This window comes from Octopus sinensis, linkage group LG7, assembly GCF_006345805.1.
Source record: "Octopus sinensis linkage group LG7, ASM634580v1, whole genome shotgun sequence".
NCBI classification, from domain to species: domain Eukaryota; kingdom Metazoa; phylum Mollusca; class Cephalopoda; order Octopoda; family Octopodidae; genus Octopus; species Octopus sinensis.
In genome coordinates, this window is record NC_043003.1 from 22929721 (window position 1) to 22954471 (window position 24751).

A 24751-nucleotide genomic window follows, 5' to 3' on the forward strand; every position below is an offset into this window, starting at 1 on the left:
AAGGATGATGAACAAAACAGCCATGTTTCCAGAGGTGAATAATTCAAACCTCAAAGAGTTCCTCTCAACACACGATTACGATTCTCTCCCGCTACTTCTGCTCGTGATAAGAGATGCACATGTCGTCAACTAACAAAGGATATGCTGAACTGGTTAAGGTCAAACAACTGACAAACAAATCTGTGGTATTGAACAAAATATTCGCTGTAGACCATTTTTAAAACCAAAGCAAAACAATGTGCATGATAATACTTCCAATCAGTTATGATCAGAGGCCATGAGAGTCAGTGCCTGGTACATCAGGGCATCTATTATTATTATTACTTTTTTTGTCTTCTTTCAAATTTGCTTTCATTTCTTGCCGAGTGTCTTCCCGACTCCTAGGGCAAAGAAACTCATAGTATACATTGGTAGGCCATTAAACCAAACTCAATAGTTCGTTCATTTAAAAAAAATCTTTTTTTTTTTTTTTAAGTTAAATTAAAATACATGAGCAGCAACAGTTCTCACATCGACAATGCTCTTCTCAATACGTGTGATGTACCGGTTAAGACAATCTTTTGCACTTCTTTTATTATTATTATCATTATTATTATTATTATTATTATTATTATTATTATTATTATTATTATAAAGGCGGCGAACTGGCAGAAATGTTAGCACGCCGGGCGAAATGCGTAGCCGTATTTCGTCTGCCGTTACGTTTTGTGTTCAAATTCCGCCGAGGTCGACTTTGCCTTTCATCCTTTCGGGGTCGATAAATTAAGTACCAGTTACGCACTGGGGTCGATATAATCGACTTAATCCGTTTATCTGTCCTTGTTTGTCCTCTCTGTGTTTAGCCCCTTGTGGGTAGTAAAGAAATAGGTATTTCGCCCATCGCTACGTTGTGAGTTCAAATTCCGCTTCGGGGTCGATAAATTAAATACCAGTAAAACACTGCGGTCGATGTAATCGACTTAACCTCTCACTAACAATGTCAAGACTTGTGCCTATAACAGAAATGATTATCATTATTATTATTATTATATTATTATTATATTATTATTAAAGCCGTGATCTGGCAGAATCATTATCATTAGCACGCTGGACGAAAGGCTTAGCGGTATATCGCCTGTCGATACGTTCTTAGTTCAAATTACGCCGAGGTCGACTTTGCCTTTCGGGGTCGGTTAGAAAAAGTATCAGTGAAACACTGGGTCGATGTAAATCGACTTAACCCCCTGCCCCAAGCTGCTGTTGTGGCCAAAATTAAAAATTATCATTATTATTATTATTATTATTATTGAGTGAGAGAGCAGTGCATGCCATCAAAGTGACGCTGGGGTAAAATATACGAAGCCCAATATACCCACCATGACTACCCGTCTAATAAAGGTACACCAGGCACATGCATCACAACCATATGTGCGCGACATGGTGATCTCATATCAAGATAAACAGCACATGACCTTGCAGGTGGGGCCCAGTTAGAACTTTCTTCAGGTTGAGTAGCCCATCCCGCTCAAAAGGTCCCTGAATAAGGGTTGTTTAAGGATGTTGAAAGAACCACCCATGTTTCCACAGGTGAATTATTCAAACCCCAAAGAATCCCTCTCAACACATGGCTATGATGCTCCCCCACTACTTCTGCTCGTGATCAGAGATGCACCAATCGTCAGCCACTAAGGGACATGCTCAACTGGTTAAGGTCAAACAACTGACAAGCAAATCTGTGGTATTGAGCAGAATATTTGCTGTAGCCCATCTTTTATACCAAGACAAAACAATGTACATGATAACACTTCCAATTATTATTATTATTATTATTATTATGATTATTATTATTATTATTATTCGACAACATGACGTTTTTTTTACTGATCCAGGAACAATTGAAAGCAATGACGGTCTCTTTGGGATTTGAATGTACATAGATACGACCAACCCTTTAGCATTCAGATGACTCAGTAAAATGTAATGCTTATTCTACTTACATTGCATCGAAGTAACCCTGTACTATCTCATAGCTTCAGGAATTCGATGACGTGATTGTTTACTTTTAGAATAACACTAGACTACTCGTGACCCAGTGAGTCACTGACGGTTCAGGCTATAAAACATTGAAGCTGGTTTCAACATTGCATGGAAATGAAAGTTGATTTTATAATGATTCAGTTAAATATTTCAATTCGTTCGTTTCATCATAGGCATGATTTACAAGTTCATGTTTAGGTTTTATTAATTACTAGCAGTACAGCCCGGCGTTGCTCGGGTTTGTTTTTTAGTTGCGCTTAAAACAGCAGACTTTGATGTCACGATAACAAAGTTTTGACATAGTTTCAATCTGAATGTGCTGCAAATGTGTAATGCCGACTTCAATTGTTGGTATTGTTGATTAATATTCCTTCTATTAACATTATGGAGAAAAAAAATTACCCGTAGATTTAAAGCAAAATAAAGCTCAAGTTTCGAACTGCACTGAAAATCTATTAAGAAGTTAACACTGCAACTATATTCATTAAGAAAAAGTACACAGTAGTCAAAAAATCGTAAAAAATCGGTATTTTCATAGAGAAAAAGCACCTTTTGATGTAAATAATTTTTACCTTAACATGGTCCGATTTAAATTTTTTCTTCTACAGAAGGAAGAGCAAGCCTTCTTCTATCGTACCCTCAATTTTGGTCAACTTGCTCCGCATGGTCTCGGAGGAGATAGTGTTAGTTGAAGGCTACCAAACCTGCCACACACACACACAACTTCAGCTTTATAGATATATAAGATTTACAGCATCTAATAGAAATAGAACTTCAAGGATAAACTTGAACTCCAGTAACAGCATTTATTTATGTCATATGTGCACACTTCTTCGAAAATGCAAAGGGAATTATTATAAACATAAAATTAATGGAAACAATTTTCCCATTTTATGATTATGTTACTTTCGGAGTATTTTCCCATTACACACCGTTTTGCCTATTTATGACGGTACCAATAAAACCGGGTATCTTGGGAATCTATGATCCGATTTGCGCGAAACTTGTTTCATTCCATTTATATTCACATTTTAAGGGTGACTTACTTTCAGAGTATTTTCCCATTATGCGCCGGTTTGGCTTTATCAGATTACAGACAGGCACGCACGCAAGCAAGCAAACAACCACAAAGTTTTAGTAGTATATAGATTGTATGACATGTGTGAAAGGCTTGATCTGGCTGGGTTCGACATAAAACAGGCAGAATATTTGGACCGGATTTCTTCGGTCTGAATGTTAAAGTGCTAAATACTGCATGACTTGTTTTAATATGACAAAATACTACTACAACTACTGCTACTACTACAAATACTACTGATGATGATAATAATTGGGATGAGGAGGAGGCTGAAGGGAAAATTTCGTCTCATAATTAGGAAAAACTTTTATAAACATTAACATGATTTCTTTTAGGAGTGCAGTTTAATAAAACCCCTGCTTTCTACATTTTTGTTTGTTTTTAGCACATTTGTGCAAAATATAAGATGTGACTGGACTCGAATGCAGTTACTCTGGGCTGGGGGAGAAACAAATATATTTTCCACGTAGGTGATCTAAGGTTATACGCCTCAAATACTAAGCAACTACATACACGCTGCCGTATATTCCGCTGTGATTTTATGAGATTTATGCGAGAAAATTTCCTAAGGCAATCCTGATGAGAAGAAAATTAATTGAATATACGAATGTTATGTTAGATAAATTAGCTGAAGAGAATTAGACGAAACAAAGACCTACAAATACTAAGGAAATAATGGCCTAAATAATGGACAACACACGCTGATGAAAGACAAATCTAGAAGGAATATTATAGACGCATTAGATTAATACTTAAACTTGAGATTTATGCAAAAATAGATATTAGGTACCAATACTCTTACTGTTACAATAACTGACTGTAATATTCTCAGACGGACATGTGACGGCAAGTCGAGACATTAATACTATCGGAGAAATAAGTTATGATATTCGCTACAAGAAGTTAAATAGCATTTCGGTAGAGAACATATGTAAAGACAATAATTCTTATGTATGGAAACTGAAAGATTATTTTTACTGCTAACGTAAAAGGCAGACATTCAGCTACTCCTAAAAAAGTATTATAAAAGAACCTGCCGTAGAAGTACTGAAATATTTAAAGAAAAAAATGGAAAATAATACAAAACCATATTCTGTCTTCAAGTAAGACAAAGAACACGAAATAGAAGCTAAACTAGCAGGCAAGTATGATGGGAAAAGAGAAACAATCACAAAAGTCTTAACCAGAGGCGCAGGAGTGGCTGTGTGGTAAATTGTTTGCTTACCAACCACATGTTCCGGGTTCAGTCCCACTGCGTGGCACATTCGGCAAGTGTCTTTTATTATAGCTTCGGGCCGACCAAAGTCTTGTGAGTGGATTTAGTAGACGGAAACTGAAAGAAGCTCTTCGTATATATGTATATATAGATATATGTATGCGTGTGTATATGTTTGTTTGTCTGTGTTTGTCCCCTCAACATCGCTTGACAACCGATGCTGGTGTGTTTACTTCCCCGTAACTTAGCGGTTCGGCAAAAAAGATCGATATAATAAGTACCAGGCTTACAAGAATAAGTCCTGGGGTCTATTTCATGACGGAAACAAGTAAAAGAGTAAAAGGAGTATAATTTAGAACGAAACCACAGGATGGCCGGAAGTTTGCAATACTGACGGAGACGCACAAGACCCAATTGGACAGGAACACGAAAATCAGTGCAGCAGATATTGTTGTCAGTCAGAGAAACAAATACACCCCAAACAAAATAACACTCGTAACTACAGTAATATTGCAAATTCCTGGAAAATAAGTTTATAATCTCTTTGTTTCTAGAAACTGTACAATCATGCAAAAAATAACCAAACCCACCTGTCGTTATTTTGAAAGATATGTCGCTGTCTTTTCAGAGATTGCAAACAATGTACACATAAGTACACTACAATTGTAATCCTCCTGAAAGAGGGAATTCTGTGTTGGCGTAAGCACTCAAACAAAACACTCGTGAACAAACATTGATCAATGGCTTGTGAATGAATTTAGTAGACATGTATGTATACCTATACATACCCCACCGCCCCCATGCAAACAGACACATATTTATATATATGAATTTATGTGTATAGATATACGTATATGTACACATGTATGTATGTATCTTTCTGTCTATCTGTCTGTCTGTCTGTCTGTATCTATGTATATGTCTGTCTGTATGTATATATGTCTGTATGTCTGTCTGTATGTATGTATGTATGTATGTATGTATCTATCTATCTATCCATCTATCTATCTATCTATGTCTCTTTCTCACCGCTTGATATTGATGCTGGTTTCTTTGCACTGTTGTAATTTTTCCATATGTGCATGCGAATGTGTTTCTATATGTACACACACACGTGCACACACACACACGTGCATACACACACGTACACACATACATACACACAGATATATATATATATATATATAACATTAGGGAGTATAACTCCAAACTTACAGGGAAAAATTCAATTTAGTAGTAAATCAAATTTCACTATATAAATATATAATATATAATATATATGAATTAGAGAAAAATCACTATTATGTAATTCAAACAATGATAGACACAAACCAAATCATAAAGAAAAAATAAAATATATCATAAAACATATAACTAGATCACAAAAAGTACAAAAAAATGAATAAAAATGAATATGAGTAAAAAGACATTCATTTTTTGTACTTTTTGTGATCTAGTTATATGTTTTATGATACATTTTATTTTTTCTTTACGATTTGGTTTATGTCTATCATTGTTTGAATTACATAATAGTGGGATTTTTCTAATATGAGGGACGTTCAATAAGTAATGCCCCTGACCCACTTGCAATTCCTTGATCTAGCTGAAATTTTGCATGTGCAATTATTTATATCTCTATAAATGAAGTGGCAAATTACAGCTCTGAACTAATTGTGGTTTCTGATTTACTGGTGTTTGAACTGAGTCAAGTGTGAAATGGAGCCTGTTGAGTGTCGAGCAGTGATCCGGTTTTTGTATTTGAAAGGACGCACACCACGGGAGACTTTTGATGAAATGAAAGTAACTTATGGTGATGATGCCCGATCATATGACTTTGTAAAATGCTGGCATCGTGAATTCAAACATGGTCAAAACTCTGTGTAAACAGCTCCCAGATCTGGTCGCCCCCACTTCTGCCATTGATGAGGCATCTGTCCGTCAAGTTGAGGCTGCCATTTTGGAAGATCGACGCATAACTATTCGCCAAATAGCCCATGAGGTCAAGATTAGTACCGGGTCTGTGGAAACTATCATTCATGACCATTTGCATATGCAAAAAGTGTCTGCCAGATAGATTCCCAGGTTGCTCACACCTTTCCAGAAGCAAGAACGTGTCGAGAGCTCGAGGATGAATTTGGAGATGTGCTAAGAAGATGAGTCAAAATTTTTCAAAAGACTGATTACACAGGATGAAACCTGGGTCCATCACTATGATCCAGAGACCAAAGCCCAGTCAATGCAGTGGAAGCACCGTGACTCACCTCCTCCAAAGAAGGCAAGGGTGCAGCCCTCCGCTGGCAAGGTCATGTTCACAGTCTTCTGGGACCAGGACGGAGTAGTGATGACAGATTTCTTGGCAAAGGGTACCACAATTACAGGAGCCTATTATGCTTCACTTTTGAGGAAATTAAGAGAAGCTATCAAAATCAAGAGTCGGGGCAAGATCAGCAAAGGTATCCTCCTCCTGTAGGACACTGCTCCGGTCCACAACTCGCATGTCGCCAGATCAGAAGCACGGACGTGCGGATATGAACTCCTCTCCCATCCCTCCTACTCTCCTGACCTTGCACCCTCTGATTTTCACCTCTTCTCAGCCATGAAGTTGTTTTTGAAAGGAAAGCGTTTCCCAGATGATGCAGCCTTGATTTCTGAAGTACCGTCGTGGTTAGAGGACCAAGCTGGGGTCTTCTACAAAAACGGTCTCCAGAGCTGCATCAAAGGATGGGAGAAATGCGTAACTCTGGGAGTTTCCTATGTAGAAAAAGACTAATAACTGTGCCAAGTTTAGTTGCTCTACTGCTATGAGAAGTGGGTCAGAGGCATTACTTATTGAACGCCCCTCGTATATATATATATTATATATATATATATATATATATATTTCAACAATTGAGGGTAAAATTAATTAATTAATCAATTTCACCAAGTATTCAGTATGCAAAGGGACCAATTAAGGCGAATTCAAATTATTACATTATATAAAAGGGCTTAGTAAAATAAATTACTTTGCCGCATACTGAACTCATTAGAAATAGCAGCTAAAAAAAACTTTTTTAAAGCTATTTCTAATACTTAAAGAAACCTCTCTCATATAGTGTTTGCTCAATTCAACTCACGAAAGTGAGTTGAATTGAGCAAACACTATATGAGAGAGGTTTTCTTTAAGTATTAGAAATAGCTTTAAAAAAGTTTTTTTTAGCTGCTATTTCTAATGAGTTCAGTATGCGGCAAAGTAATTTATTTTACTAAGCCCTTTATATAATATATATATATATATATATATATATTATATATATATATATATATATATATATTTATATATATACACACACATACAGGCGTCACTGTTGTGTAAGCAGCCTGTTTCCCAACCACATGGTTCCAGATTCGCTCCCAATACGAGGTATCTTGGGCTACTGATTTTACTTTAGCCTCGGACCAGCCAAAACCTTGCAAGTGGACATGGTTGACGGAAACTGAAATATTTTTTGCATTACAACTCACAACGTGGGGATAACCGAAATTCTCCTCCTCCCTTTTTCTTACTATACACACACACAGACACACACAACACAACACACACACACATATATATATATATATGTGTGTGTGTGTGTGCGCACACGCATGTGTTCGTCCCCCACCGCTTGACAACCGATTTACGTCCCCGAAACTTTGCAGTTTGGGAAAACAGACGGATAGAATAAGTACCAGGCTTAAAACTAAAGAAGTGCTGGGTTCGATTCATTGGAATAAAATTTCTCCAAGGCGGTGCCCCAGCATGGCCACAATCTAACCGCTGAAACACGTAAAAGTTTAAAATATGTATATACAAATATATACGAAAAATAATACATAAATGTATGCAAAGATAAACAGAAATACTGAAGTATACTTCAAGAAAGAGACTTATGAAAATTACTTGTATTATCACATAAAATATACACGCATTGCAGCATTTACAGGAATCAACGGTAAACCTAGGCGTAGGTGTGGCTGTGTGGTAAGTAGCTTGCTTACCAACCACACGGTTCCGCGTTCAGTTCCACTGCCTAGCATCTTGGGCAAGTGTCTTCTACTATAGCTTCGGGCCGACCAAAGCCTTGTGAATAGATTTGGTAGACGGAAACTGAAAGAAGCCCGTCGTTTATATGTATATATGTATGTATGTGTGTGTGTGTATTGTTGCGTGTCTGTGTTCGTCACCCCCAACATTGCTTGACTACCGATGCTGGTGTGTTTACGTCCCCGTAACTTAGCGGTTCGACAAAAGAGACCGATAGAATAAGTACTAGGCTTACAAAGAATAAGTCCTGGGGTCAATTTGCTCGACTAAAGGCGGTGCTCCAGTTACATGGCCACAGTTACATGACTGAAACAAGAAAAAGAGTTAATCTGAAAATATTAAGTAATTACCTGCAGATTACTAATATAGTAGCCAAAGGTAAGTAGTGGAGATTAACTAACTAAAATGCAAGGGGAAAATATACATGTAATACGTAGAAACTGTACAATCATGCAAAAAAACCACACTCACCTGTCGTTATTTTGAAAGATATGACGCTGTCTTTTCAGAGATTGCAAACAATGTACACATGAGACAAATTTTTCGGGAGATTAGTATCATTTGGATCCTAATATATATAAAAGATTAAGAGCTGGCAGAAACGTTAGTATGCCGGGCGAAATGCTTAGCGGTATTTCGTCTGCCGTTACGTTCTGAGTTCAATCTCCGCCGAGGTCGACTTTGCCTTTCATCCTTTCGGAGTCGATAAATTAAGTACCAGTTACGCACTGGGGTCGATATGATCGACTTAATCCGTCTGTCTGTCCTTGCTTGTCTCCTCTGTGTTTAGCCCCTTGTGGGTAGTAAAGAAATAGATATTTCGTCTGCCGTTTTGTTCTGAGTTCAAATTCCGCCGAGGTCAACTTTGCCTTTGATCCTTTCGGGATCGACAAGTTAAGTACCAGTTGTGTACTGGGGTCGATCTAATCGACTGCCCCCCCCCCCTCACCAAAAAATTCGGGCCTTGGGCCTAGAGTAGAAAACAATATGTATAAAAGATTAAGGCGACGAGTTGGCAGAAACTTTAGCGCCCCGGGCGAAATGCTCAGCGGAATTTCGTCTATATTTACGTTCTGAGTTCAAATTCTGCCGAGGTCAACTTTGCCTTTCACCCTTCGGGGCCGATAAAAATAAGTACCAGTTGACAACTAGCATCGATATACTCGATTTACCCCCGTCCCGAACTTGCTGGCTTTCTGACAAAATTTGAAACTAATATATACAATAGAGCACAGTTTGTAGCATTAAAAATCATTGCTAGATATATGTATTATTGACTTTATGAAAGTAGTGAGTATTATATAATTTGCAAATCTTGGCACAAGGCCCGCAATTTCGGAGGAGCGGGTAAGTCGATTACATGGACATAAGTTCTCAACAGGTACTTGTTTCATCGACTCCGAAAGGATGAAAGTCAAAGTCGACTTCGGGGGAATTTGGACTCAGAACATAAAAACAGATGAATTACCTATTTCTTTACTACAAACAAGGGCAGACACACGGTTTAAGTCGATTATATCGACCCCAGTGCGTAACTGGTACTAATTTAATCGATCCCGAAAGGATGAAAGGCTAGGTCGACCTCGGCAGAATTTGAACACAGAACGTAACGACAGACGAAATACCGCTAAGCATTTCGCCCGACGCGCCGCCTTAGTACTGACTGTTATACTGAGAAATGGTAATACTAAACCGTTATCAGGAGGTCTAATTATGTGATATTTAGTATTTAGAGGTATTTAGTTTTTTATATTTGTTATTAACTAAACTGCATTCTTTTAGTTTGATAAATTACTGTTTGCTAGTGAGATTTCTAGAACTTTACTTGTGCATAAATGACGGTTATACTTTTCTCACTTGTTTTATTCTCAGGGTTGAAAATTCTTCGGTCGTGATATTGATGTTGATGTCAAATGTTTTGACTTTGAGTCAGAGAAGTGTTTCTGCGACGAATACATTTTTCTTTACTACCCACAAGGGGCTAAACACAGAGGACAAACAAGGACAGACAAACGGATTAAGTCGATTATATCGACCACAGTGCGTAACTGGTACTTAATTTATCAAATTCCGCCGAGGTCGAATTTGCCTGAAAGGCTAAGTCGACCTCGGCGGAATTTGAATTCAGAACATAACGGCAAACGAAATACGGCTACGCATTTCGCCCGGCATGCTAACGTTTCTGCCAGCTCGCCGCCTTCTGCGAAGAATACCTGATTTTGAAAATAATTCGATGACGAGAGTCCATATTTTGGAATCCCATTGTAGATAATACCATTACAACTATCTCTTTCTCTTTTACTCTTTTACTTGTTTCAGTCATTTGACTGCGGCCATGCTAGAGCACCGCCTTTAGTCGAGCAAATCGACCCCGGGACTTATTCTTTGTAAGCCCAGTACTTATTCTATCGGTCTCTTTTGCCGAACCGCTAAGTGACGGGGACGTAAACACACCAGCATCGGTTGTCAAGCAATGCTAGGGGGACAAACACACACACACAAACACACACACACACACACACACATATATATATATACATATACGACAGACTTCTTTCAGTTTCTGTCTACCAAATCCACTCACAAGGCATTGGTCGGCCCGGGGCTATAGCAGAAGACACTTGCCCAAGATGCCACGCAGTGGGACTGAACCCGGAGCCATGTGGTTGGTTAGCAATCTACTTACCACACAGCCACTCCTGCGCCTATATATTACTTTTTCTTCTAAAAAACTAATCATGAAGTCACTGAATGGCAACACTACAATAGATGCTATTGTAGTAACGTTCATATCGATATCACAATTATTTAGGGATATTTCCTATAATGTGATAAAAGTTGCAGTACGAAGGGTTATCTTGCCTGATAGCGTAGATGGTAGATATTATATCTGCTATGTCACTATCATTGCTATTCACAAAGGGATTACCGTTAATGTTATTGCTACGAGTTTGTCCAACATATGCATAATTAATCAATACGGACACCCATACATCTCTAGCATCTTATCAGGAAAGTTCTAAAATCACTATTAGGGCTGACATTAGCCTTATTATTAATAATAATATTCGATCACGGATTATAATTAGTTTTATCAAGATAATCATTAATGTCTCTGTAAGTTTTATGATAATTTGTGCCAAGAATGTTATCAGCCATGTTTGGAATAATAAAGGTAGAAAGTTTCACTATACAAGTATTGAATATTTGGTGATGTTTTTGTTGTGGAGGGATTCTTTTTTTTATTATGCATAAGAAGCTTTTGTTACGCTGATTTTAATTTGTGAGGAGTATTGAGGATTATATCAGGTTATGTTCCTCTTCCTAGATTTAGATTATTAACGATCAAAACGCCCCCCGTCCAATGGACGGTGCTGAGTTGTCAAACATTTAAACCAAATTTTCTCAAAACAACTTGTCCGACGTCCCATAGTGTTGAGAAACACTGATTTAACCTAAATTTGAGACACCAGCAAAAGACGGATTTCGACTGATGCACTTGCATGTACAAATGCATGTTACCACGGCTTTATCGATCGCATTCTCACCTGGAATTGATTTTTGTAATTTTTCAAGACTTATACACGCCCTGATACCGCCGGTATCTACATATCAAATTTGAGCGCAATCAGATGGAGGATGCCCGAGATCCTAGAAGACACACACACAGACTGAACGGATTTTATATAATAGATAAAAAGTTACTATCTTACTATTATTAAATGTTCGAAAAGATTTTGCTTTTCTACTTACAATATAAATGTACTTTATGATATGAATGTACTTGAATAGATTCATATTTGCTGAAAGTTTTAGAAGCTGTCTTTCTTTTACGATTTAGATAACTTAGGATCGTATTTCTTTTGACGATGCCAATTTAGTTCCCTCTGTTACAAAAGGAATTTATCATATCAGGGAGACGAAGACCACATTATAAATATTTCTGGGTATTTTTATATTATCCATGCCATAACTTAACATATTTTAAAAATCATACTTTCGTAATTGGTATACAAAAAAGTTTTCAATCATACTTTGTGTAAAAGTCGTTTGCACGTAAACCGTTCCCAACACTGACGTTTTCCTTACACACACATTTATATGTTACACACGTTTATATGTTATACACATTTATATGTTACACACGTTTTCGTTACACACACACATTTACACATGCACATTTATATGTATATGGCGGACTTTTATTTTCAGTTTCACTTTCAATATAGAAACATTTCTCATGGCCCCCAGCAAACATTATAATACGCATTTTTATTAATGGATATCCTTAGGGAAATTTCCGTTTCTGATCTCACCAATATTTTCTATTGATATTAGGTCATTTGTATCAGTTTTACTAGCCCACCCCATCCCCACTACGTCTTAAAATTTCTACTAAATATATCGATGTACTAAACGCTTTAGCTAGGTTAGATAGTATGTTTGTACACCTAATACAAGTTCTATACGAATGGACTTAAAAGAGTGTCAAAAAACGGGACTAAAAAACAACGAGACCAATCCTCTCCTTTTCTTTTTACGAACCGAGTATTAAACACATTAGCTTAGCTTTGTACGATGAAATCGATTCACCGCCAGCAAAATCGTGCACATCCACCATACACGCACACACACCTTCACGAATACAAACACATATATATATATTCAATATATACATACACACACGCACACATACATACATACATACATACATACATACATACATACATACATACATACATACATATATATATACATCACGTGATCACCGTGACCGACCGGGCCATCAGATCTTGCTTCTCATCGCTGGTCACAATGCGCTTTGCATTGTTTTAGCCGTCAAGTGACGCCACCCCACTGGCTAAGCAAGCAGGCCAACAGAAGAAAGAGTGAGAGAAAGTTGTGGCAAAAGAGTACAGCAAGGATCGCCACCACCCCTTGCCGGAGTCTCGTGGAGCTTTAGGTATTTTCGCACAGTAAACACTCACAACGTCTGGTCTGGGAATCGACACAACCATCCTGCGACTGTGAGTCCGCTGCCCTAACCACTGCACCATTGCGCCTCCACATATACATACATACATACATTATTATGGTTGCCCCCTCGTTATCGAGTATGGCCATTGCACGAAGCTTAACTGTTACTGGTGCTGTGATCGAATGTGACTTTTTAGCCCAGCTAAAGATCTACATTGTCTTGTACAGAATTGGCAACTAAAACCTTTACCGGCAATAGCCGGCTGTAGTTGTAACTGGGCTTCATGAACCTCCTGCCGAATTACACTCTCTTCCACATGCCCGACAGATATGATTAGTATGGTGTGTAACACCACCACCAGTGGCCAGGTTGTCACTCATCTGTCTCGCTTTGTATGTACATACATACATACATACATACATACATACATACATACATACATGCATGCATACATACATACATACATACATACATACATACATATATATATATATATATATATATATATTTGTTTTCAGTATGTGACCTCGTCTGTACCACTAGCGATTTTTTCCCGTCTTCCCTTCTCGGGATCTTTCCTTCTCCTATGTTTCCGACGAAGAGCTCCGCTCGAAACGTCAAGCCCTCCTTCTTCCCTTCTTTCCTGAGCGTCCAATAATACTTTATTTGTTCCACCTCCTTGCGTTGTTGTGTTTTTTTGTTTTTGTTTTCTTGTTTAGATTAACTTTATATATATACATACATACATACATACATACATACATACATACATACATACATACATACATATAAATGTACATATATAACTATCAATCCCGAAGAGACGAAAGTCAAAGTTGTTAAGTTGCAAAATTGGCCGCGACGCGTTCGGAACGCTGTAATTAAATAACGAGAGAGAATAACTACCACAAGACATTTTGACCGATGCTTCAACGAACGATAACTTACCAACTTGGTAAGGAATGACTCACAAACCAATATTCAAAAGTACAAGAAATACATAAATAAGTAAAAGAAAACAAGAAATAAATACATGAAAAGACGCCATAAAAACAAAACTTAGATTTTGATAACGTACCAAAACAAAGCAAAATTAATTGCCTTTCTTGAAAGCAATAAATTCGAAAATACCACGAAGTTTAGATTCGCTCTGGTGATTTGTAAGGTGTAACTAAATAATAACAAGCAGCGCTTTTCTTTCGATATGATCTCTGCGCGTTTTATGTTTGGTTATTAATTAGGATATTTCGTGGAACTTAGAGTCGCGAGATAAAAATTCATTTCCAATAAGATACGTGTCCGTGTGTGTGTCCATGTGTGTTTGTGTGTGTGTTTGTGTGTGTGTGTGTCTGGCTGCGTATGTGTGTGTATATATATATATGTAAGCATGTGTGTATATTATATACACATACATATATATGCGTACGTATATACATGTATGCACACACGCACGTGCCCATAGACATATATTGTGTGTGTGTATATATATATATATATATATTTATGCAAATGGATGTACGTGTATATATACGTGCGTATCTATGTCAAACATATATGTATATGTATATACATATAAATATATATGCATACATATCTATATACACATATGTTTATACATATATATTCATACACACACACATATATATATATATATATATATACACGTAAGTAACTATACATACAAATATAAACATAAATAAATGTGTATATATAGGTATATGCAGACACTGGCATACATACACACACACATGCACACACACACACAACACACACACACACACACACACACTGGCATACATACGCACACAAACACGTCTAAATATATCCTATACATTTTCGATATTATCGCTACTTAAAATGTGTTGTATCTTAAAACTGTCTTATAAGTTTTCTGTTCTATATTTAGTTACGATCTTGATATTTTCGTCTCCTGTCAATTTATTTTGTTTTGTTATCAACGAAACGGTGACGACATTGTCTCCGATTGAACGTAGATACTTAGATTTTTTTTTCACTATTTTAGTATTTATTTTTTTTTTTTTGACAATTATGACTTTTATTGCGTTGTTTGCTCTCCATACTACCTATAGAACACGTTATAGTTTAGATAGGACTGTTATTGTTTTGATAAGTTTGTCAGAGAGGAGGAAGCATCATTTTTGACTTTTAAGAGGCTACCCAAAATCATTTACGCCTATCACTCGTTATACATTCGTTATAGCGCATAGGTCATCAACGACGTTTCTCTACTGTTCTCGATTCTGAGCGGTCTTTTCTATACTCCATTTGCATCCCTGCCTTTCCAGGTCTGCCTCGGTATGCTGCCTTTTCTTAGAGAAGGTTTTCTTCTCACACGCTTTGTTGATCTGAAATTGTTATTAATCGTTGCTTTGGTAACTGCCTTTAAACTACGTAAGTTTGTCGACTTTATGTAAACCCATTTTTACCTATGTGGAGGCATATGGTCTAGTGGTTACAGAAGTGGACTCACGGTCGAGGGATCGCGTGTTCGAATCTCAGACCGAGCGATGTGTGCGCTTATGAGCAAAACATTTAAGCTCCACACAGCTCCGGCAGAAGGTATTGGCAAACTTCTGCTGAATCTTTCACCACAACTTTCTCTCACGTTTTCCTCCTGCATCTTGCAGCTCACCTGCGACGGTCCGGCGTCCCGTCCAGGTGGGGAACCTACACGCCAAGGAAACCGGGAAACCGGCCCTATGAGCCAGGCGTGGCTCGAGAAGGAACAACATTTTTACCTATAGCAAGATAGGTCCTACCAGAAGCTTTTGCTGTTGGTATAGCTCTTAGAGTCATTAAAGCATGCATGTCATCACACTACATCAAGGCCTTAACTACAAATATCCGTGAGTGGTGGGAGAAAAAGAGGAATTTATATTCAAACAAAGTTGTAGTTCGTATTCTTCCATCAGAATGATATCACCGAGGGACCAGTAAACTTGTCAATATACTAAGTACTGTGTCCCTTGTTTAATGTATTACCTGTTGAAATACATACACTATTCTCTGTCCTTGTCAGGTTTCCATAATTTTTGCGTTTGTAAAAGTGTCCTTATACTGCATTTGACAAACCGAACTGTGAGGTAGTAAAATCAAACAACGTAACCATACAGCCGTGTCTGTTTAGGCGTCTGAGTATGACATGAATGGACAATAAAATGTCTCATACAGAGACTCAATAAATATGTTCGCCGTTGACAAGAAGTCATTTAATCACTTTACAAACAATATATTAATTCATCTGATCTACTTGGCCTCAATAGTATAGACAACGATAATCAATGTCGTATGAATTGTAAGACAATTATTGCAACAAATAACTCTTTTCATTCAGTTATGTATATGTATGATACAGGCGATAACTGACATCCTCGCCCGGCACCCTGATAGGTAGAAAGGCAAGCAACACTCACGCAGTACTTGTGCAAAGCCTTCATTGTCAGCGCCTGGACACCATCGTCGCAAAAGGTTCTGACGTTCCAGCAGGCTACCTTCAGTTCTATCCTACGTTTAAAGAGCGGGACTACTCCAGGAGTAGTTTGAAGAGCCATAGCAGTTTGAGGGTTGTTGATTGGTTGCAAGTTTGTAGCAGGTAGATAACTTGTATTCGTATTCGTATTTATTGCCAAGGTGGTAGTAGGATTCATAGAAGAAGGAACAGAACGACCTCGAGCTTTAATACGTATTAACTACTACTTTATTTTTATCGATTTCGAAAGTTTGAAAGGTGACGTCGACTCCGGAAGAATTCGAACTCAAGACGCGATGATCCAGATGAAACGCTGCTGAGCATTTTGTCCAACGTTTTAATGATTCAGCTAACTCATCGCCCTATTTTGTTGGAAGTATTTTGCAAAGAACGTATATTGTACAATGCACGCACAATGTAAATCATATATAATCTTTTCTACTCTAGGCACAAAGCCCGAAATTTTGGGGGAGGGGGATCAGTCAATTAGATCTACCCCAGTACGCAACTGCTACTTAATTTATCGACACCGATAGATGAAAGGCAAAGTCGACCTCGACGGAATTTTAACTCAGAACGTAGCTGCAGACGAAATACATATTTCTTTACTACTCACTAGGGGCTAAATATAGAGAGGACAAACAAGGACAGACAAACGGATTAAGTCGATTACATCGACCCCAGTGCGTAACTGGTACTTATTTAATCGACCCCGAAAGGATGAAAGGCAAAGTCGACCTCGGCGGAATTTGAACTCAGAACATAAAGACTGACGAAATACCGCTAGGCATTTCGCCCGGCGTGCTAACGATTCTGTCAGCTCGACGCCCTGTAAATCATACATAATGGTGACATAAATTGGTGAACGTTTGTGTTCAGAAATACGATTAATATTGAAGTTTATATAGGCGCAGGTGTGCCTGTGTGGTAAGTAGCTTGCTTACCAACCACATGGTTTCGGGTTCAGTCCCACTGCGTGACACCTTGGAGAAGTGTCTTCTAGTATAGCCTCGAGCCGACCAAAGCCTTGTGAGTGGATTTGGTTGACGGAAACGGAAAGAAGCCCGTCGTATATATATATATATATAGATATATATAATATATATATATATATGTATATATATATATACTAGCAGTATCGTCCGGCGTTGCTCGGGTTTGTAAGGGAAATAACTATATAATCATGTTTAGAGAGTTACTTCCCCTATATAATAGCGAAAAAAATGATTGTAAATTATTTTTAAAATCATAGACTCATCGTAGACGCGCGCTAATACCCAGAAGGGCTCTATATGAATCACGACTATAAGATACCCGCTTTTGGTTAAACAGCATCGCAAAATGTGGGAGTAGTTAGGAATCTAAATCGTAGGAAACAGACACACAACTTCACTTTTATATATAAAGATATATATATATATACGTATATATGTAATGTATATATTTATGTATATGTTTGTGTGTCTGTGTTTGTTCCCCCATCGTCGCTTGACAGATAGAATAAGTACTACGCTTGCAAAGAATAAGTCCTGTGCCGACTTGTTCGACTAAAGTCAGTACACCAGCATGGCAGCAGTCAAATGACTGAAACAAGTCAAAGAATAAAGGAATAGTCTACTAAACGAAGCTTCTAGAATCAAGGCAGTGAGTTTTACGTCACCGACCTTCAAAATCACACATGGCTATTTGAAAAATAGAAGGAAATATTAAACACGCAGATGTGGCTGTGTGGTATGTAGCTTGCTTACCAACCACATGGTTCCGGGTTCATTCTTACTGCGTGGCGCCTTGGGCAAGTGTTTTCTACTATAGCCTCGGACCGACCAAAGCCTTGTGAGTGGATTTTGTAGACGGAAACTGAAAGAAGCCCGTCGTATATATTATATATATATATATATATATATATATATGTGTATATGTGTGTGTGTGTGTGTGTGTGTGTGTGTGTGTGTATGTTTGTGTGTGTCTCCCGAACATCGCTTGACAACCGATGCTGGTGTGTTTACGTCCCCCATAACTTAGCGGTTCGGCAAAACAGAGCGATAGAATAAGTACTAGTCCTGGGTTCGATTTGCTCGACTAAAGGCGGTGCTCCAGCATGGCCGCAGTCAAATGACTGAAACAAGTAAAAGAGTAACGGAATTGTGGAAATTCTTAAGCATGCAACTTGGTCTTATTTGATAAGTATGTGACACAGAGATCTACTGGAGCCGGATTGAACTGGGTTAAACAGTCTCACACACATTTTTAATCTCTCCTTGTTTCTTTCTGTGTTCCTTTCTGTGGAAGAGCGTAGGCTCGAAACGTAAAGGACTTTCTCAATTCCTGAGCGTTATACTAATACATCTGTTTGTTTTCTACACCACCCGTCTTCGTCTTTTGTTTTTTGTGAATTCTCCCCATATCTCAATATATATTTACCTGCTTATTATCTACTTATCTACATAAGAAATAATTGTTCTAACTACTCTACCTACATTATATAACTATTCACTTGCTGTGGAATTTACAGTACTAATATTTATTAGTACACGCATGCAACACACACACACACACACACACACACACACACACACACACCATTCACACACACTCCCTCTCACACACGCACACGTACATGTACGCGCGAATACAAACTTTTTCCAGAACTGTCGCAATGTTAATTTAAGATATTGATCAATCTTGCAACGTTCGGCAGGATATGGGTTAATATTATGACCCCCGGGTCTTCGACCTTTCAGAATAAATACGCAATTAGAAGTGTTTCAGGTTGTAATAGCTCAACTGAAGCTTCGTCTTGTTCAATGCCAACACAGTAAAACCATATCTCGTGCAAGATCATGGCTTGTTGAATGGGAAACATGCAGACAAGTTCAGAAGAAATGCTCATATCATATACACACGCATTGATAACCATTAGGAAATGCACACTAACATACTCAGACACACACACGTACACATACGTCCAGGTATAATATCTATCTATCTATCTATCTATCTATCTATCTATCTATCTATCTATCTATCTATCTATCTATCTATCTATCTATCTATCTATCTATCTATCTATCTATCTATCTATCTATCTATCTATCTATCTATTTGTCCAGGTATATAGGTAAATAATAAGTATTCAGATTGTTATCTGAGTGTCTGTCAAACAGCATATGTTTGTAACATTGAAAGCGTTGTGCATTGTCTACCGGTGCTGAATATGTGCAACTTACGTGTGAATATGGGTTGTGCGTGTTATATAAAGCTATATGCACAACTCACTGTTTCTATGTCGTTCTCATATTCTTTATTCTCTCTGTCTCAGTACACACACACGTACACACGTATTATATATATATATATATATCTATATATATATATCTATTATATATATAATATATATATATATTATATACATATATATATAAATACAAAATGGGACAAGAACGCAAACACATCCTGAAGACGATACAAAAAACACGGCGGGCCCATTCGAAGCGTTTAATCTTCAGTCAAGAATCGGATCATCCTCGCAATGTCGGCTGATTGATCTTGAGATTGCTCCAATCTGGCCAGCCCCAAGGAAAAACTAAGCTGAGAGCGTTAGTTTCCTTGGAAAAAAAACTTCGAATGTATACACACACACATACACACACACACACATATATATATATATATATATATATACACATACAAACGAAAATGAGAAAGGAGAAATAAATCAGAGAGGCCAGTGGCATATATTTGGAGAACATAGAGATCTACACATTTCTCAAATGCCATAAATCATAAATTCTTGATGTGTTGAAATTATCACCGTCTCAAGAGGATGTCCCATTATTACCAAAATGACAATTATGGACAGCTCCGTATGAGAAGTGGCAATCACAGGATTGAAGAATTTTTCCGAAGTCGACATGCCATTTAGGAAAAGGGCAAGCTTATTGCTGTGTGTGTGTGTTTGTACGTTAGTGTATGTATACCACATATATATATATATGTATGTAGACGTTATATATATATAAATATGTATATACATACATACTATATAATATATATATATATATATATATATATTATATATATATATATATATATATATATATATATAATATAATTATGCTTATGTTTTTTCCAGTTTCACGCTTGAGCTGTGGCCATGCTGGGAAACACTCAATTACGGATAAAAGACCTGATATTTACGCATGTCAGGTCTCGACGACATGCGTAAATACACACTGGACTGTGAATGATGTCACTGAATCTTAGGATACGTGCATTTCAACGTTCTTTCGCGTCCTCAAATACGAACAGAAATTCTGTCACCCTCGCCCCCAAAATGCATTCGTTTTCATACTAGAGCAGCGCACGTTATATCTGCTGATGTGCATAAGTCTTGGTCTAGCTAGAATTAAATAGAATCGTACGAAGCAGCATTAAGCACAATATATTCATATAAAATGCCATTTAACACAATGGAGACGCTCAGGCCTCGGAGGCCTCCCACTCTGCTGCGGAAATAATCGCCAAAAAATATTTTCTTCTAGACTATATGTGTGATATCATATCTATGGCCTCGTGGATTAGCATAAATGAAACGGAAATGAGCCAACAGGAAGAACTCAGTGACATGTATTTGACTAACAAACACGATTATGAGTTGTTGAACTTGCTGAAGCTCATTCGAACGATGAAAAACACTCAACTACAGAAAACGACCTGACAGAAAATTCACCTCCTCGCATGTGTGAATATACTTTCACGCATGTGGCCACTGTACTCAGCGAAAATAACTGCGAAATCGCTTTCGAATCAGACACCACCCTCTTGAAAAAGGGAAGAAGATATTAGATGAAAAGGTTCTAGAACTCCCTAAAGTGGCTGAGAGTTGTTGTGTTTTCTCATCGTGTTTTCATGTTTGGATTAACTATATATATATATAATGTCTACATATATAAATGGCGGTGCCCCAGCATGGCCACAGCTCAAGAGCTGAAACTGGAAAACATAAGCAATATATATATATATATATATATATATATATATATATAATATAATTATATTATATATCTATATATATATATATATATGTATATACATATTTAATTATATATATATATAATATATATTAATCCAAACATTAAAACACGATGAGAAAACACAACAACGCGAGAACGTGGACCAAATATAGTATTATTGGATGCTCGGGAAGGAGGGAAGAAGTGGGGTTTTTACTATGACATAAACACACCAGCATCGGTTGTCAAGCGATGTTAAGGGGACAAACACAGACACACAGACACATACTCACGCACACACGCACACACACACACACACACATACATATACATACATATATATGACGGGCTTCTTTCAGTTTCCGTCTACCAAATTCACTCACAAGGCTTTGGTCGGCCCGAGGCTATAGTAGAAGACACTTGCCCAAGGTACCACACAATGGGACTGAACCCGGAACCATGTGGTTGGTAAGCACGCTACTTATCACACAGCCACTCCTACGCTTGTATTGTGTATATATCTTTGGTTAGATATACTCGATAGATATTTGACGCTTCAACCTGCTTCGAGATCATATAACGGGGAATATATTACATGAACAAATGGCACGAATCCAAGAATACATTATATATAATAATTACATACATATTTCACCATTATTGGCGAAAAAGTAATTATAAACAACGAAAAGAAAGTCACGACTAAAGATTACTATTCTACCCGATCAGGACCAACTAGCCTTGCTGGAGGAAACAAGGAAGTATGGCGATATAAGGAGAAGCAACTACTAAATTCATACCAGAGGAAACAGTAAGGAACCGTAAGAACTGGTTTGAAGTGTGGACGCACAAACAGAAAGCCTTTGACAGTAGACGATATTTGGTTGCATAATCGACGCGTTATATTCACTAAGTCTACAAACACTGGCAGCTGCTATTCTATAACCAACAAAGACTCTAAAAAAAGTCTTTGCTTGACGAACCAATCAAATGTGACCGCAAAGCAATCAAATGTGACGCCATTCGTTATCAAATAGCTATTCTTTATGTAATAGCCTGTTGGTACTGTTCTTTATCGTTTCTTTGAAACCGTTATCGCAACTGGCCACAGAACACGGAGTTTAGAAAAATGAGCGCTTGGAATCTAGGAATATCTCTCACTTTTTCTTTGATGAGGATCTGAAGCTGTATGGGCCATGTATTAATCCTCTGGCTCTGATATCAGTTTGGTTCTGATTAATCCTTTGGTTCTGATATAATTCAATATTCAATGTTGAATGGGGGTTCAGCTGTATTCCATAACTATACTCCACAAATATTGGAATAGATTTTAATAATTCCACAGGTATATATTTGGTAGCCAGAAGATAAGCAATTGCATCCACAGCAAAAAAAAAACAAAAAACAAAAAAAAAAACCGGCATAAAACAACGAAATTCAAAAGAAAGTATCAAACTCACTAAACATGAAATGTCTCATCATACATTTCAAAAAATCAAAAGAGAGCTACAAGTATCTTGAACACTATGTGAATTCAAATACGGCCCAGAAATGAATATGTCAAACGAGTGAAAAATATTTGGTTACTATATCCCCTTCAGCCTGTAGCAAGCAGTTTTCTCAGAACAGTTATCCAGTGGCTATCCAGCCACCTAATTTTGACCTTCTGTGTTTGTCCACCACCACCGCTTGACGCACGATGTTTGAGTTCTTATGTCCTCATAACTTAGTGGTTCGGCAAAACTGACTGGTAGAATACGTACCAGGTTTAAGAAAAAAATACTAAGGGTGATTCGATCGACTATAAAACTTGAAAATGATGCTCCAGTATTACTGCACTCTAATGTTTGAGAAGATTAAACGATAAAAAATAAAGACGTCAGTTTTAAAATCATCTTTATGCATTCCAAGAGTAAGAAATCCTCACAAATTACAAATCTGTACAAAACAGAAAGAATCAGATGCCAACAAATGTAGGCTATGGAAAATCAAACTTAAAGGATTTAACCATATCCTTGTCATATGCAAGAGAACGTCCTGTAGATATTACCTTCCTATAATACATGATGTGGCAGCCAGAGCAATCTGGAAAGGAATAAGAAAGAGAGGGGTCAAGCAATAAAGATGAATACATCGAGATCGATGAAGTCTAAGAACAGAAAAAAAGTAAGCAAATTTTTTTATAGGCGTAGGAGTGGCTGTGTGGTAAATATCTTGCTTACCAACCACATGGTTTCGGGTTCTGTCCCACTGCGTGGCACCTTGGGCAAATGTCTTCTACTATAGCCTCGGGCCTACCAAAGCCTTGTGAATGGATTTGGTAGACGGAAACTGAAAGAAGCCCGTTGTATATATGTATATGTATGTGTGTGTGTATGTTTGTGTGTCTGTGTTTGTTCTCCCAACATCGCTTGACAACCGATGCTGGTGTGTTTACGTTCCCGTATCTTAGCGGTTCGCCAAAAGAAACCAATAGCATAAGTACTAGGCTTATAAAGAATAAGTCCTGGGGTCGATTTGTTCGACTAAAGGCGGTGCTTCAGCATGGCCACAGTCCTATGACTGAAACAAGTAAAAGAGTAAATTAAAATGATCTGATGTTGTTTGCAATGAAAAACAATAGTACGAAATACTCCGTTGTAGTTGGCCTATACGACATGGGTGTAGAAAGGGCAAGTGTCTTTCTACCAAAGCCTTGTGAGTGGATTTGGTAGACGGAAACTGAAAGGAGCCCGCCGTATATATGTATGTATATATATATATATATATATATAATATATATATTATTGTGTGTGTGTGTGTGTGTGTGTGTGTGTGTGTGTTTGTGCGCGCGTGTGTGTGTGTGTCTGTGTGTGTGTGTGTCTGTGTGTCTGTGTGTATGTTTGTAATTTCTTT